At 40.6% G+C, this 9,408-nt stretch overlaps 1 protein-coding gene across 15 annotated transcripts in view; it reads left to right on the top strand.

Annotated features, from left to right (window-relative positions):
- Positions 1 to 9,408, top strand: part of nav3 (neuron navigator 3) — a 241,299-nt gene that overhangs the window by 80,562 nt on the left and 151,329 nt on the right. The window lies entirely within an intron of this gene.

Genomic DNA, 9,408 nt, shown 5'->3' with positions numbered 1-9,408 from the left:
GTGGGCTCTTACTGGAAGTGAAGTCTGGGGCATCTTGTGTTTGGGTGGTCCTAAATGGCAGCTATTGTTTTTCAACGTGTGTTATTCGTCATCATATTAATCAAACCGGCAACAAATCTGCTCAGGAAGTGCCGCAGATCACGAAAAGGTCTGCTGACGCTCTCAGATTGGACGACAGCACTATTAGTCCTCTCGCCTCGGTGGGTCACGACCCCAATTTCCCCCCGATTTGCTCACACTCAGCAACATACACACTTCTAGTCTAATGAATTAATGGTTGGAAAGGACTACGAGGCAAAGCTGGTAATGGAATCAGTGTGAACTATGAGGCGTGATCAGTGCATTTTTTCTTTGAAGGCAATAGACGTTTTCTCCATAAGCGGATTTTAAGGGGGGGCAGGCTTCAACTGGGACCGTGTGCTTTGGTCAGATGAGATCAAGATTGAACTTTTTGGCAACAAACACTCTAAGTGGGTCTGGCGTGCCATGAAAGATGCGCATGCTGAAAAGCACCTCATACCCACTGTGAAGTATGGGGGTGGGTCAGTGATGCTGTGGGGCTGTTTCGCTTCCAAAGACCCCGGGAACCTTGTTAGGGTGCATGGCATCATGAATGCTTTGAAATACCAGGACATTTGAAATCAAAATCTGTTGCCCTCTGCCCGAAAGCTGAAGATGGGTCGTCACCGGGTCTTTCAGCAAGACAATGACCCTAAACATATGGCCAAATCTACACAGAAATGGTTCACCAGACACAAAATCAAGCTCCTCCCATGACCTTCTCAGTCCCCAGACCTTGTTTTGTTGGCAAAAGGTGGTTGTACAAAGTATTAACACCAGGGGTGCAAATAATTGTGACACACATTATTTGATGTCAAATATTTTTTTTCTTTATGTGGGATTTTTTCCTTACTGAATGAATGCACTTGTATTGAAGGTTGGGTTTTTCTCTTTTTTTCCATTAAGGTCCCATATTATTTGAATTTAAAAAATATATTAGAAGCTAAAAAAAAACACATCTTAACCAGGGGTGCCAATAATTATGGAGAGCACTGTACATTGGCACGACACAGGCGGGCGTACCATATTCAATGGTTGACGATCTTGGCGAAAAGTATTGCCTAAGCACCCTGATTTAGAATTCCCCTCAAGAATGATGGGAAACATAAAACACTAATGGTCATCTTATTATTATAAATATTCTTGTAAGTGAATTTTATTGCTGACGTTGAATTTTGGGGTCATCAACATGTTGTGCCCCCCCTGCCCCAAAAGTAAAACTCCGCCTATGGTTCTCTCTGTTTTGACTGGGTGGGGCTGCACCGAATGATCACCATCAATGGCAGAAATGATTTTTTTTTTTTTTTTTTTTAAGTGACATGATAACGGCTGAAGAAATATGGCTCAGACTCACACAAGAATCCAATCTATATGATTTAATAGGCAGTTCAATGGTCCTTGAATGAACCACTGTAAAATATTCTCCCTGATTTCAAGTCAAAGTGAATGACAGCTGATTCCAAAGCAGGATCGGTGCAGTAGAGCCCCCTGCTGGTGTTTCTGCATAGTACACTGAAAAAGGGCTGCTGTAATTTGAATAATATTGTGGGTTTTTTTTTTTAAGTTATATTTATACGTTATGCTTGTGTTATGTTATGTTATGTTGTGTTGTGTTGTGTTGTGTTATGTTAAATTTATTATGCTTGTGTTATGTTATGTTATGTTATGTTATGTTATGCTTATTATGCTTGTGTTATGTTATGCTTGGGTTATTTTGTGTTATGTTATATTATGTTATGATTATTATGCTTGTGTTATTTTGTGTTATGTTATGTTATGCTTATTATGCTTGTGTTATTTTATGTTATGTTATGCTATGCTTATTATGCTTGTGTTATGTTATGTTATGTTATGCTTATTATGCTTGTGTTATGTTATGTTATGTTATGTTGTGTTATATTTATTATGCTTGCGTTATTTTATGTTATGTTATGTTATGTTATGCTTATTATGCTTGTGTTATGTTATGCTTATTATGCTTGGGTTATTTTATGTTATGTTATGCTATGCTTATTATGCTTGTGTTATGTTATGTTATGTTATGTTATGCTTATTATGCTTGTGTTATGTTATTTTATGTTATGTTATGTAATGTTATACTTATTATGCTTGTGTTATTTTATGTTATGCTTATTATGCTTGGGTTATTTTATGTTGTGTTGTTATGTTATGTTATGTTATGTTATGATATGATTATTATGCTTGTGTTATTTTATGTTATGCTTATTATGCTTGTGTTATTTTATGTTATGTTATGTTATGCTTATTATGCTTGTGTTATGTTATGTTATGCTATGCTTATTATGCTTGTGTTGTGTTGTGTTGTGTTAGGTTATGCTTCTTAAAAAACAGTAGCTAAGGAACTAAAAATTGTTTTAAGTACATAACCAATTACCACGGTATTTTTTCCCTCACTAGTCCAGCATCAACACTGTTTAAACTATCCAGAGTCATGTTGATGTTGCTCACCAACAAGCCACTGAATGTTGAGAATAAGCGTGACAAACCCAGCCATGACTCACTCGTATCACATCCTCATGATTTGCATTTGTTGGGCGCGATGTCATGACACATCACTGTGGTTGTTTTGGATGATAACCTTTCAAGTGTGTACCCACATCTGTTGGAACTTGGTAGTGCATTTCAGCTGGAGTTTTCTTGCCGCTACGGGGTGCTAATGACACGGTAGCCGCCTGATTTATTTGTGTTTTTGTTGGTGAAAGGAGGGGCGTTTGAGGGAGTGATTACAAAGAGTCGCGAGACAGCTGAGAATAGACGAAGCCTCGGGACCTTTAGGAGGCATTCCAGTGAAACGAGACGCTATGACGCCCTCTAAATGCGATACTTTTGTGAATAAAATAATTCACGAATAAATTCTCACCTCAGAAACTTTCAGGTCAAATTATGCATCGTAACCAGAGTTAACCAGACACCCGCTGTGTCGCCTTTCTTTTTCTTTTCAAAATTCAAATGCTGGCGTCATAAGAATACAGAAAAGAAAAAATAACCAATCAAAATCCATTAACTGCGCGCCATCATTTCTGAACTTTACATTACCATCACTTGCTGATTGATATTTAATCCCGCCAGCAAACAACTTTTGGCCTCGTGACCAAAGCGGCGCCATGAAATAACCGCCATCCATCATCATAGGAAGCTCCCTAAAGACTAACCTCATAATTTTACGTCTGCTTTCTATTAACATATATACTGTACAGCCTTCAAATACAAAAACTTGGACTACTTTCTACACTTTTCCGCAGCGTAACTTAATCCGTAAGATACCGGTTGTTGTTTCCTTGCCTAGATGATTAGCCCTCATGCTTGCCCTATTTAAAGTCGGAATTTGGATCCAAACGGAGCCAGTCTACAATTGTGTTTGTCAACCTCATAAGATTGGGGATCATGTACCAAATACATTAACATCTACCCTTAGTTTTACTGCCATTTCGGATCATCAACTTGCCATCACTCAATCGAATTGACCTTTTAACGCCACCACAATCATAGAAATACTGTACAAAAATTAGGGGTGCACGATATCCATTTTTTGAAACCGATACCGATATCGATAACTTCCTGATCCTCACAGCCGATACCGATACGATAACCGATAATATATATATAATTTTTCAATGTATGTTCACCTGAGTTTTTGAACACCTGTAGGTCAAAAATACTAGTGGTTGATTCAGTTTAAATTTGCCTTTGATTGAACCAGAATTTTCATGATGACATGAACATTATTATAATGAACAAAACAAAGACTTTGCATACTGGAAAAACAGGAGTGGAAACAAACGCACAAATCCCAATCCGACACCGTGCCAAAAATATTATTAATAGGGCCGATAATATATTATGTTATCGGATTTATTGGGATGACGTCATAATTCCTAGTATCGGACCGATAATTATCGTGCACCTCTAACAAAAATGCACTATAACAGCAAGTAACGATACTTAATGTCATTTATTCTCAGTTTTTATTTACCGTAATTTTCGGACTATAAGCCTCTACTTTTTTCCCTCATTTTAAATCCTGCGGCTTACAGTCCAGTGTGGCTTATTTATTGATTTATTTGGGTTAATAGGTAACACTTTATTTGACAGCAGCATCGTAAATCTGCCATAAGACCGTCATAATTATGACATGATTATGACACTATCATGGGCATTGATGAATGAATGAATGAATGTCATTAACTGTAATCCTGAAAATTTTGTCACCAACACTCCATTTGTCTTCAGCTTGGATCTTTTACATCTATTCAAAAGTGAGATACTTTGCCGGATGACACAAAATAACATCTGTCATAAGCATGGGAGTGTCATGTCATTATTATGATGGTCTTATGACAGTTTTATGGCGCCACTGTCAAATAAAGCGTTACCAAATACCAATTCATTAAACAACTGGAACAGTAACTGAAGAAATAATAATAACATATAATAATAACATGAATTTTGATTGTTATTTACACCTGGAGCGCTGCAATGCATGCTAGGAGGCATGTTGGACAACAACACTGTTGACAGCAGGTGGTGGCAGAGGGAGCAGTGATGGCCTAAAGAAGCTTCTTGAAGCAATGAGTTCAAAGCTTCATGTTGGTTGATTTGATCTTATGACGCAGTCAAATAAAGCGTTACTGGTTAATATCTTTTGGTGTAAATATCCCATAATACAGTGAGGACAGCTGCGGCTTATTGTCCAGAGCGGCTTACCTATGAACAAATGCTGTTTATGTGTCAAATTTGGTGGGTGGCGGCATATAGTCAGGTACGCCTTATAGTCCAGAAATTACGGTAATAACATGACAAAATAATGACCGATTCAGAAGATTATGTTGGTTTAGCAAAATATTGAGACTAAAATCTGGACAAAAAGTCAAGTGGGAATAAAATTTCAACTGCTTTGTTTTGTCATACCACCGCATCCTGCGTCTCTGCTTCTTTCTGGCCCGACGCACTCGGAACACATTGACACTGAGTATATCCAATGCTCATTCCGCGTCCAAAAACATCTAGCAGCCGCATGCAATTATGTCATTTTGGACTCAGCACTTCTGCTAAAGTGACAAAGTGGCTTGGCAGATGACAAAATGGTGACTGAACATCTTGGCGGTGTCATTTTAGTCTTTTCTCTGCTCTTTGTAGTGATGTCACACTTGGGGATTAGCTGTAACGTGACGATATGCACGAAAGTTGGCTTGAATGATTACTTTGAAATAGTTTAGATGGCAAAGAGGAGTAAAGTTGAGCTACAAATGACTCGTTTCCTCCATTTCTGCTCCCTCATGCATCAGCCAATCGTCGATATTTACCCTGTCCGCTGATGCGTTTAATTTGCGTTTTATCGCTGTGTGCGTAGCTGACTTATCGGTTTTGCAAATACAGCTGGACGGTCCCTGCCCCGCCGCCCAAACTGAGTATACAATTTTGCAGTGACTGACAGCTGGCGTGGCAACAAAGGCCGCCGTTCTCCTGATCGTTGCCTTCCTGATTAAAGTGTGCTTTCGGCGTCACCGTTCAATCTTTTGGCCGAGAGCGAGCCTGTGAGGGGAAACTATTACGTTGTGCTTCCACGACACTTTCATGACAGTTTTGGAGGAAATCAAGACTCATCAGACTTGCCGCACCAAGAGGTCCATCCGGTCAAAATGTCTTCCAGGTGCATCGGAACACAGACAAAATCCATCTGCGCCATGTGATTCAGTCGAAAATTTGTTGTCAGTGGCGTCCTGGTCGCTTAATATCTTTTGAAACCTACAGAAAATATAGTTACAGTACATAACCTAAAATGTTATGTCTGCATACGTGGACGCCAAGTCTTTATTGAGGTACTTTTACCTCGTCTACTGCTGTCAATGGCATTCAGTGACTTAACAACCCCATTTTAACTTCCTCCAACCAAGACATGATCACCTTTTGCACTCAGGCCACAGCCACGTCAAATGTAAAAACCTGCTTCACTGCCATCTTCTGGCATCTTTACGTAATTAGAAAAGCGGATTATTGTTTTTCTGACCGTAAATGTGTTTCTATTTCCGTGAATGTAGCTTTACGTCGTATTTAATCACCTCGAGGACTTGCCTGAGAGCGGAAGCCTTGCCAAGTTTTCAAGGCGCAGCAGCCACAGGAAGACACTTTGCTCATTCACGACATCCTTACAACGCTAAACGCCCTCCGAGCGACTGTGCGTACGTGCTCGATTCCCCCTCGACTGCTGTTAAGTTTAATTTATTCAACGGGGTTGGACCGATGCCATGATTAAAGAGCCCGTTCATTCAGGGATGCTGCATTAATTCATACCCTATGTGATGTTTTCCTCACCGGTTCCCCCTAGAGGTTACATAGTGATACCGCAGTATTTATCAATAATACCTGCGCCGATGTAGTCACCGCATTGTGATTAGGACTGCCGAAGGCAGGTTATCTCCTCTGTGGAAAGAGCGGCTCCGGAGGATCCTTCATGCTGATTAAACCACGAGAAGGTAAATAAGAGTCTGTGTGCATTTAATAGCTTAGTGCGCATGATTTGCTTCGTGATGTCAGCATCTCCAAACCAGGCGTTTGTCAGACAGAAAACAGGAGAGAGGAGATGAGCAAGCTGAACTCTTCCGAGGAGTCGTGAATTGAGCGAGGCGGGTTGCGTCTGATGCTTGTCACACAGCTGGGAGGGATGAAGATGAGAGGCGATGCCGACCGGTCGCTAAGGTCTCGACTTGACTGGAACGCGTCACTTCTCCACTTCAAATAAGCCAATAAATAATACTTTGTCGAGTGTGACCGGGGTGAGAAACGTGGTTTTTCAGAGATGGATGGATGGATAGCATAGTAGCTTTTAGTCCATTTATGGGGATGCTTCAGCACCTCTGAAAGTTGTCTTCATGATTTTTAATCAAGCAATTTTTTTGTGTGTTGAAATGTCATACTATGTCAACAAGAAAAAGCAGATTTGATGCTTTACTGACACTTTTATAGAAACAATGAATCTATCTTTCTATGCTATGCTTTGCCTATCCAAAACTACACCTGAGGAGGCAAGATGGATATTTAGAATTTCTTTAAACCTAAGATTTCAAAAGCTTCAACAACAACTGAGCTTGAACCAACCATTGAAGACGAACAGTGTCAAGATTTACAGTGGGGCAAATAAGTATTTAGTCAACCACTAATTGTGCAAGTTCTCCCACTTGAAAATATTAGAGAGGCCTGTAATTGTCAACATCGGTATAACTCAACCATGAGAGACAGAATGTGGAAAAAAAACAAAACAGAAAATCACATTGTTTGATTTTTAAAGAATTTATTTGCAAATCATGGTGGAAAATAAGTATTTGGTCTATGCCAAAAGTTCATCTCAATACTTAATAATTATGTACCCTTTGTTGGCAATAACAGAGGCAAAACGTTTTTTTGTAACTCTTCACAAGCTTTTCACATACATTGTTGCTGGTATTTTGGCCCATTCCTCCATGCAGATCTCCTCTAGAGCTATGTTTTGGGGCTGTCATTGGGCAACATGGACTTTCAACTCCCTCCTCACCCCGTGGCGTCAAAATGATAACAAGAACGGGGAGCAAAAATCCCAGAACCACACGGGGGGACCTACTGAATGACCTACAGAGAGCTGGGACCACAGTAACAAAGGCTACTATCAGTAACACAATGCGCCGCCAGGGACTCAAATCCTGTACTGCCAGACGTGTCCCCCTGCTGAAGAAAGTACACGTCCAGGCCCGTCTGCGGTTCGCTAGAGAGCATTTGGATGATCCAGAAGAGGACTTTGAGAATGTGTTATGGTCAGATGAAACCATAATAGAACTTTTTGGTAGAAACACAGGTTCTCTTGTTTGGAGGAAAAAGAATACTGAATTGCACCATACCCACTGTGAAGCATGGGGGTGGAAACATCATGCTTTGGGGCTGTTTTTTTGCAAAGGGACCAGGACGACTGATCTGTGTAAAGGAAAGAATGAATGGGGCCATGTATCGAGAGATTTTGAGTGAAAATCTCCTTCCATCAGCAAGGGCATTGAAGATGAGACGTGGCTGGGTCTTTCAGCATGACAATGATCCCAAACACACAGCCAGGGCAACAAAGGAGTGGCTTCGCAAGAAGCATTTGAAGGTCCTGGAGTGGCCTAGCCAGTCTCCAGATCTCATCCTCATAGAAAATATGCGGAGGGAGTTGAAAGTGCGTGTTGCCCAACGACAGCCCTAAACATCACTGCTCTAGAGGAGATCTGCATGGAGGAATGGGCCAAAATACCAGCAACAGTGTGCGAAAAGCTTGTGAAGAGTTACAGAAAATGTTTGACCTCCGTTATTGCCAACAAAATGTACATAACAAAGTATTGAGATGAACTTTTGGTATTGACCAAATACTTATTTTCCACCATGATTTGCAACTAAATTATTTAAAAATCAAACAATGTGATTTTCTAAGTTTTTTTTCCACATTCTGTCTCTCATGGTTGAGATTTAACCATGTTGACAATTACAGGCTTCTCTAAGGCTACGTTCAGACTACAGGTGTTAATGCACGAATCCGATTTTTTCCGTGTTTTTCCGACTCGAGTGAGGCATTAACTTGACGGTCTGAACGTGACAAGTCACATAGAACTGGACCATTTCAAATCTGATCTGGGTCACTTTCGTATGTGGTTCAAATCCGATCTGGGCCACATTTTTCCAGACTGTCGCGGCGGTCTGTACTGTCCAGTCTCTCAAATCGGAATTCATGCAGCAATTGCGTCATCAAAAAGCGAAAGAGACGCCACGGTAGTGGTGCAGCTTTTTAGCGCCTAGCTTGCCTTGAACACGGATTTTTAGGAAGGGTCGGACTTGACAACAGTCATAAAAAAAATAAAAATGAGTTGAGGATAAGCCTGAGAATGATCGGTTTTCTGTCTGCTCCATGTAAGCAATATTTCAACATTGCTTACACGGCCGAGAGTCGGGGCAAACCGTGCGCGTATGTGTTAGGGACATGCACGGACAGTGCGTGCATGCTATCGATCCATATACTTTCATTTGTTTTGATACTTCTGCGCATCTTGCTCAGCGCTTGTCGGACTGCGAATTAGTGCGCATGCTTAATACTTGAATGGTCTCAATGGACAAAGGCAGTCTGAACGTGCACGCCAAAAAAACAGATATGACAAAAAATCGGATTCGTGCATTAAGACCTGTAGTATGAACGTAGCCTAATATTTGCAAGTGGGAGAACTTGCACAATTAGTGGTTGACTAAATACTTATTTGCCCCACTGTACAGTACAAGCCAAAAGTTTGGACACACCGCATTCAATGCAATACAAATGATGGTCCCAACCCCATTGAA

The sequence above is a fragment of the Corythoichthys intestinalis genome, chromosome 13 (genome assembly GCF_030265065.1).
Source record: "Corythoichthys intestinalis isolate RoL2023-P3 chromosome 13, ASM3026506v1, whole genome shotgun sequence".
Classification (NCBI taxonomy): domain Eukaryota; kingdom Metazoa; phylum Chordata; class Actinopteri; order Syngnathiformes; family Syngnathidae; genus Corythoichthys; species Corythoichthys intestinalis.
The sequence above is the reverse complement of the archived record's forward strand: the minus strand, read 5'-3'. Positions and strand labels throughout refer to the sequence as shown.